Source organism: Dioscorea cayenensis, unplaced genomic scaffold (genome assembly GCF_009730915.1).
Source record: "Dioscorea cayenensis subsp. rotundata cultivar TDr96_F1 unplaced genomic scaffold, TDr96_F1_v2_PseudoChromosome.rev07_lg8_w22 25.fasta BLBR01000397.1, whole genome shotgun sequence".
Classification (NCBI taxonomy): domain Eukaryota; kingdom Viridiplantae; phylum Streptophyta; class Magnoliopsida; order Dioscoreales; family Dioscoreaceae; genus Dioscorea; species Dioscorea cayenensis.
Window position 1 is genome coordinate 114,315 of NW_024086788.1, and position 7,787 is coordinate 122,101.

Genomic DNA, 7,787 nt, shown 5'->3' on the forward strand with positions numbered 1-7,787 from the left:
TGCTTTGCAGGGCACGGGAACACCATAGATGACACGAGGATATGATTCGGGTGAAAAAGGGAAGAAAACCAGGTCGCGGCACTGTAGCATCAACACTATAGTAATAATACTGTAGCTGTCACTGTAGCACTTGGAGAGTTTCAAGTCAGGATTACTTGATGGAGTTTGCCTACAGCCTCAATGCTGCCCGGTATAGAGCTCGAGATGATCACTGTAGCTAAAATAGAAGATATTTACTTGATGGAGTTTGCCTGCCGCAAATAGTGTCCATGTTGAGCTCCATAGCGAGCGGTATAGCACTCAGGATGGAGGCCATAGGGAGTGGTATAGCACTTGGTATAGCACTCATGATGGGCGCCATAGGGAGTGGTATAGCACTCGGGATGGAGGCCATCAAGAGGGCCATAGGGAGTGGCATAGCACTCGGGATGGAGCCCATCAAGGGGGTATGATGAGTGGTATATAGAGGGATTTTTGGAGAAAGATTGGGGACTTTTTGGGCTAGACTTCTTGGAGACTCTAGGGCAGACTTTTGAAGGGTTTTTGGCAGCCGTCACTTGGAGGAAGGAGAGAAACGAAGACACCATTCTTTGGGAAAGTTTGGCTTGAAGCTTGGGAAGATAAAGAGCTTGAACTTAAAGGGGAAGCCTCATCATCAAAGGAGGAGAAGCATTCGGCATCTATAGGGCTAGAAGAAGCATCATTCGGCGGGCATTCTCTCTCCTCTTCATCATTCGGACTAGGGACTGTCATTTATGCATTTACTTCTTGCTTTTGTTGTGTTTGAGATACTTATTTGTATGATGGCACACTAGCCCCCAAGGCCGCCGGATGTAGGTGAACCTTGGGGGGTTCATCTTGTATTTTGGATGCTACATTTATATTTGATATGCATTGGTGTGATTTATGATTTGGCTCATTATGTTTCATGCCTAGAACTATTATGTGGAGAAATCCTTAGTTCTTGTTTGAGTTGTACATGTACACGTGACCTACTTGCGTGTACTAGATCGTTAATGAGCTAATAGGGGCATTTGTTGACCAACATGCCGAGAAATTGGGTGTAGGTAGCCCCTCCGAACCATGAGGATAAACTTAGGTTAAGTGTGTTCTTGTTGCTTGATCTCCATTCACTTAATGCAATCGTAGGAATATGAATAAGGAGAGATCCTTGTCATCATTTGTATGGGATTAGGGTTTAGCCGTCGAGAAATTGGGGTTGAACTATTGTTGATGTCCGTCTTTCTAAATCACCCGTGCCATGTATTTTCATGCATCCTTATATCTTGATGACCCCTCTTGGGAATCCTCATCCCTAGGCCTATTCTTATCATCATTGCTCTTGTGATTTTCTTGCTTGACTTGGAGTTGTTACACTTGTGTTTTATTTACAATCTTGCTTGTATTAGATTAGTATACCATGCTTGAATTGTAAGGTTAGAAAGTGAGTGATGGAGGAGTAATAGGAGCCCCTTAACCCCGTGGAATACGATCCTTGGGCTTTTTGCTCAAGGTATTACTTAGCGACCCCATACACTTGCGGGTAATCAATCAAGTTTTTTGGCGCCGTTGCGGGGACATTAAGGAATTCTAGGAAACTTCTAGCTTATTGCTCTAACCATTTTTTTCTTTTCTTTTTATTTCTTCCTTTCATTTTGTCTTATTTTTTTCTTGAGCTTAACTTTCTTTATCTTTCTTGACTTTTGCAAAGGTACTGCATGCATGACACGAGCAAATCGATCAAATTTAGTTGCACAAGACAGTTGAAATTGAGAGAACCTTGCATCGAAGACTTAAAGAAGTGGGCGAAAAGCATTAGTGAAAAGAAATATTGAAATTGAGGACACAGAATCTATAATCATGGCCGAAGAAAGGCGTACTTTTATCCGAATATGAAAGGCCACAATTCACGGTGAAGAATTTAGTGTGCAAGCGCCATCCATCACCACAAATAATTTTTGAGATCAAGGCAAAGCACCATCGGCATGGTCCAAAATTCAGTCCAATTTAATGGCCTTGCAAATGAAGATGCCCATGATCATCTTTCCCGTTTCCTTCAAATTTGTTCTACCTTTAAGATAAACTGGGTGACTGACGATGCGATCCGGCTAAGATTATTTCCTTTCAGTTTGAGAGATGGAGCATATCGGTGGCTCACATCCTTATCGCCGGGGTCGATCAAAACATGGAAAGATATGGTGGAGAAATTTTTGGGAAGGTATTTTCCTCGTAGCAAAGCGGCGAAGCTAAGGCAAGAAATTTCGGCATTCAAACAAGGAGAGTCGGAGATACTATTTAAAGCTTATGAGAGATTCAAGGACCTTCTTCGAAGATGCCCCCATCATGGCTTTGCTTCTTGGATGCGGGTTCAGATCATCTACAACGGGTTGAATTATGCAACTCGTCAATTAATTGATGCCGCAGCGGGTGGATCTCTTAGTAACAAGTACCCCGATGACGCCGAGCAACTCCTTGAATCAATGGCAAGCAATGAGTCTCATTGGGCGTCAAGAGGTGCACCACAAAAAGGGGCCAGAATCTATGATGTCAATGCTAATGATGCTCTTGCCGTAAAGGTTGATGTGTTGTCTTGAAAGCTAGACATGCTCATGGGTAGTAGCTCGAAGTCAGAATCGGTGATGAGTTGTAGCACTTGTGGTGGAGGGCATGGAGTCGCCCAATGTCCTATTGCTAGTTCCTCCATCGCCCCTATTGAGAATGTTGATTATATTGGGGGACAAAGGCCACAAGGGAATCCCTACAGCGCAACTTATAATCCGGGGTGGAAATACCACCCAAACTTTTCATGGAATCAGGGGCAACAACAGAAAGCTGCACTACCTCCACAAGGTTCCCAAATGCAACAACCAATATTGGAGAATGGGTTCACTACTGAAGATGTACTTGCCAAGTTCATGATTAACACTGAATCAAGATTCAACAGCATAACTAGCTGTATGGATACTCAGTTCAGTAAGGTGAATGCTCAGCTTGCTCAACATGCCGAATAGTTCAATGAGATTGGCTCCATTTTGCGAAACCTTCAAGCCTCTGTACAATCCCTTGAGCACCAAGTGGGGTAGCTTGCTAAAGCTAATTCTGAGCGACCTTCAGGTAGTCTCCCTAGCAACACTGAGGAAAACGCAAGAGAGCACTTGAAGGCCATCGCCCTTAGGAGCGGGAAACAGGTTGAGACAAGGGTCAGAGTTGCCCCAAGTGTCAAGGAGACTAGGGTAGCCGAAGTGGAAGACCCTAACATAATGGAGAAAGTTATTGATAGAAGCAGGCAAAGTGAAGATAAGGGAATTCCATCAAAGGGTTCATCAAAGCTGTCGGAATACAAACCTCCAATTCCCTACCCAGCTAGATCGAAGCAAGATAAGGAGGATGCTCAAGTCAGAAAATTCATCAACATCTTTAAGCAACTCCACATAAACATCCCGATAGTGGAAGCTTTAACTCAAATGCCCAAGTATGCCAAGTTCTTGAAAGAATTGCTAACAAACAAGAGAAAGTTGGAAGAAGAGGGCAAAGTGGCACTCACGGGAAATTGCTCGCCCATTTTGGAGAAAAAGCTCCCACAAAAATTGAAGGATCCGGGAAGCTTCATAATCCCATGTGTACTTGAGGGTGGAGTCTAAGAAAATGCCCTTGCAGACTCGGGGGCAAGCATTAATGTTATGCCCTACACCATGTACGTGAAGCTTGGTCTTGATGAACTTATAGCCACAAGAATGATTTTACAATTGGTGGATTGATCAACAAGGAAGCCTCGTGGAATTGTAGAAGATGTGATTGTCCAGGTGGACAAATTTGTGTTTCCGGTGGATTTTGTCATCATGGATATTGATGAAGATGTGGAGACACCGTTGATTCTTGGTCGGCCATTCCTCACTACCTCCGCTGCCCTAATTGACCTTAAAGGAGGAAAATTAACACTAAGAGTTGGTGAGGAAGAAGCGATTGTACACTCTACGGCGGCCATGAAACACTCTTTAGACCATGATGACATGCTTTTATTTTTGTTGATGAAACTGAACTTTTTAATTTCGATTGTGTGCGGGAAGTATTATCATTAAACCCATTGGATGAGTACTTGGGAGAGCTAGAAAATGAAGATCAAGAAGAACCTCACTCTCCTCTTTCAAGTTCCAATTTGAAGTGGCCAATGGAGAAGGTTATGTGCACAAATGCCAAAGAAAAAGAAAAGAAAGATTCAATGTTGAAAAAGATTTGGAGGGAGGTTCGGGGAAAGAAGAAGAAAGGTAGTAATCATTCTCATCAAACACCTCAAGAAAAGAAGGTACAATCTTCACCTCCCTTTGTTCATGAAAAGTGTGAAATTCATTCATTGATGACTTTGAATTTAACGGGAAGAAACAACAACAATTCAATGATAACCGGGGGAAATTTCAAACTATTCGAGCCCCCATTAGGTAAGTAACAAGGTACGTCAAGCTCGTGACGTTAAACAAGCGCTTCTTGGGAGGCAACCCAAGCATTCAGTGGTTTATTTTCATGTTTGTGTGTTCTTTGTGTTCATGTTCTTGTTATTTTTCGTATTTTCTTAGAGTTGTTAATTTGAATAAGTCCATGCTCTCATTATTTTGTTTATCATGATCATTGTCCATGTGGTTGTGCACTTGATTTTATTGTGGAGTTGCACTTGTTTGGGCTATCATCTTATGTGTTAGATCATAACTTTGAGCCATTATTTCATGGTGGAGATGATTTTAGAACCTTTTGTAACCATGGCCATGTGTTTGGAGAAGCAAAGAAGTCTTTAAATCAAGTTTTTAGGGCCTCACGGCCTCTATGGGCAGCTCATAGAGGCCGCGAGAAAATTCCAGAAACTTTTCACTACTCCTCGCGGGCTCTATGAGGAGTGCATAGAGACCATCAAGAAAATTCAGAAATTTTACACTACTCGTCGCAGGCTCTATGAGGAGTGCATAGAGACCATCAAGAAAATTTAGAAACTTTTCACTACTCCTCGCGGGCTCTATGAGCACCTCATAGAGACCGTGAAGACCCTTTTTCTTCATGAGAACCTTGTCAACTTGTCTCTCTCCTCATTCTTCTTCTTCTCCAACCGTGACCTAGCCTCCATGATCTACCTCTCCATGGCCGGATCTCACTAAATAACACTCTAAATCATCTCCACATCTCCTTGGGAAGTAGATCTAGTGTTCTTCAAGCTCCACTCTAGTGCTCTCCTTCTTTGTTGGTATGAAGGTTATTGTGAATGAAAAACTTTCTTTTCTTTTCTTCTTGCTTTCTTAAGTTTTTGTGTGGATTGTTTCAAGCTTTTAGCTTGTATTTTGTGGTATGAACATCATGTATTTGATTGATCTCGAATTTATGTACAAAATTTTTCAAATTCATGATGTTGGGGAAACTCTTGCAAATTGAATAGTATCCATACGGGCTCCTTATGCCCGTATGGATCCTATCCACCCCATTTTCTTCATGTTTCATCACTTTTCATGCCACATGATACACTCTTTTGGATTCCTTTCATTCTTATTTGAATTTTTATTGATGTAGGAATGCCACAAGTCAAGGAACTTGCCTCCAAACGTCCAAGAAATACTATGCCAACCCCGAAGAACCCCATTTTAAACATGCTCATCATAAGGCTAAGTGTGGAGTTTCGAAGACTAAACTATGTGACACACTTCATCACATAGATTGGGGTATTTTGGAGACATTTGGGATGGATGACCAATTCAAGAAATTACTTTCACATGGGTTTTGGTGAATCTATTCTCAATTGATGATCATACCTTTTACCAATTTACTTTGGAGGTTTTGAACAATTTTGAAGCACACCGTGACAACCATATCTTCAACATCATGTGATGACTACTTGGACATTTGAGCATGGACATTTGTTTTATTTCTATAGTTTGTTGTCTTGCTTTACTTTTTATGCAAGTGTGTTTGTTTGCTTGATTTCAATAAGTTGGTGAGGGGATGCCCTACCAACCTTGTGTAGAACTCTACTACTCTTTATCTAGTATTTTTTGTTTGTTGACTACTCCCTATTATGTATTCTTACAATCTTAATTTTTGTTTGGATTGATGATGCCCCTTATGCCTTGCAGGGCATTAAGGGAGTTTGGTGAGCCTCCCCACATTCCATGGAGGCCGGACCCGACATGAAACGCTTGCAACACCTTTGGTTTGCGTCACTCCTCACCGTGTGCACAAGATTAACCGGGGAAGTTTGTTCCACCCTCCTCCATTGTTTTCATTGCATATATTACCATGCTTTTCATGATTAGTGTACATTGGGGATAATGTACAAAACTAGGTGGGGGATGGGTGTATTTTATGATCTAGGTTATTATTTGCATGCTAGTTTACCCATGATGGCTTGTTCATTATTGTAAGACTTTTATAGCATGGATTAATGATTGATTTGAGTTACATATTTGTTGTTGTACTCTATTAAATCATGTTTCACCTCTAGTATTATCTTGTGCACTGGATCTTGTGTTGATGCCCTGGGAATAGCCAACTTGACTACTCTATCTCTCTTGATTGCTTAACACACAACTTTGAGTACTTGGCCTTAGAATACTAAGTTCTATCTTTCAATGTACTCTTAAGAACTTCTAAGTCTTGTTGAGCTAACCCTAGTTTTGTGGCATGTAGTGTAGTATGAAGACATGATCTACGGTGATTGTAAAAAAAAAATGAAAATGAAAGAGAAATGAAAAAGTGAAAAGAGTAAAAAGAAAAATGAGTCTATGTCAGTATTCCTCTGCTAATGAAGCATGAATGCGTCTATGTGAGCTATAGTCGAGTAGTTGAGTGGCTCTTGTGCCTAACCGGCATGTGCACCCTCGAGAAAGATTTTTTTATTCTTTGTCTATGTTAGTCGGGACTCGAAAAAAGAAAGAAAAATAAAATGGAATGAAAATAAAAACCCTAGTGATCTTTTTTTGGCTACCCTCTTGGAGGTTTTGAGAAGAATAGGGAATTAGTTCGAGGTTCAAGACTTGGAAGGATCTTACTTGTTCATTGAAGTAGCGCTTAGCATTTTGGGACTTAGTACTCTTTGCAGAGTGGAGTGATTAGCATCTAGAGTTGTACTCATTGGAGTCGGTCGGCTAGACCAAGTCGGGGAGTAGATGAAATACAAGGTTCACACACGCAGCACGGACATATCACGAGGTGAGGCAGGGATCTTTTTGTTGTGCTTCTCTGCGTGTAACTCATCATCTAGTTATCATTTTCCATGCTTGTGGAGTCTTGTATTTATTTAAGCTGGAGGTGATACAATTAGCCACTTATCATTATCTTTGTTTTTCATGATGTGTTTGTTTGGGGACAAGCAAATGCTTAGTTGTGGGGATATTTGATAAGTGTCTAAATGTACGTATTTGAGTGTATGTATTTGTTACCTCTAGAATGTATTTCCATTAGAATTGATGCCTGTTTTGTGCTTAATCGTGTGTTATTTGCTTTGCAGGGCACGGGAACACCATGGATGACACGAGGATATGATTCGGGTGAAAAAGGGAAGAAAACCAGGTCGCGATACTGTAGGGATTTGGATCATGGCACCGTAGCACCGTATGCCATCAAAACCAGGGTGCTTAATCCTTAATAGGAGGACATTGTAGATGTCACTGTAGCACCTGGAGAGTTTCAAGTCAGGATTTGGATCATGGCATACGGCCTCAACGCTGCCCGGTATTTAGCCCGGGATGATTACTGTAGCTATAATAGAAGATATTTACTTGATGGGGTTTGCCTACCCCAAATAGTGTCCATGT

The 7,787-nt window shown here is 41.4% G+C and overlaps 1 non-coding gene across 1 annotated transcript; it reads right to left on the reverse strand.

Annotated features, from left to right (window-relative positions):
- Positions 1-2,243: 2,243 nt before the first annotated feature.
- LOC120254254 lies at positions 2,244-2,350 on the reverse strand. The gene has a single exon (XR_005534561.1). It is a non-coding gene; the product is annotated as a small nucleolar RNA R71 (small nucleolar RNA).
- Between the last annotated feature and the right edge of the window lie 5,437 nt (positions 2,351-7,787).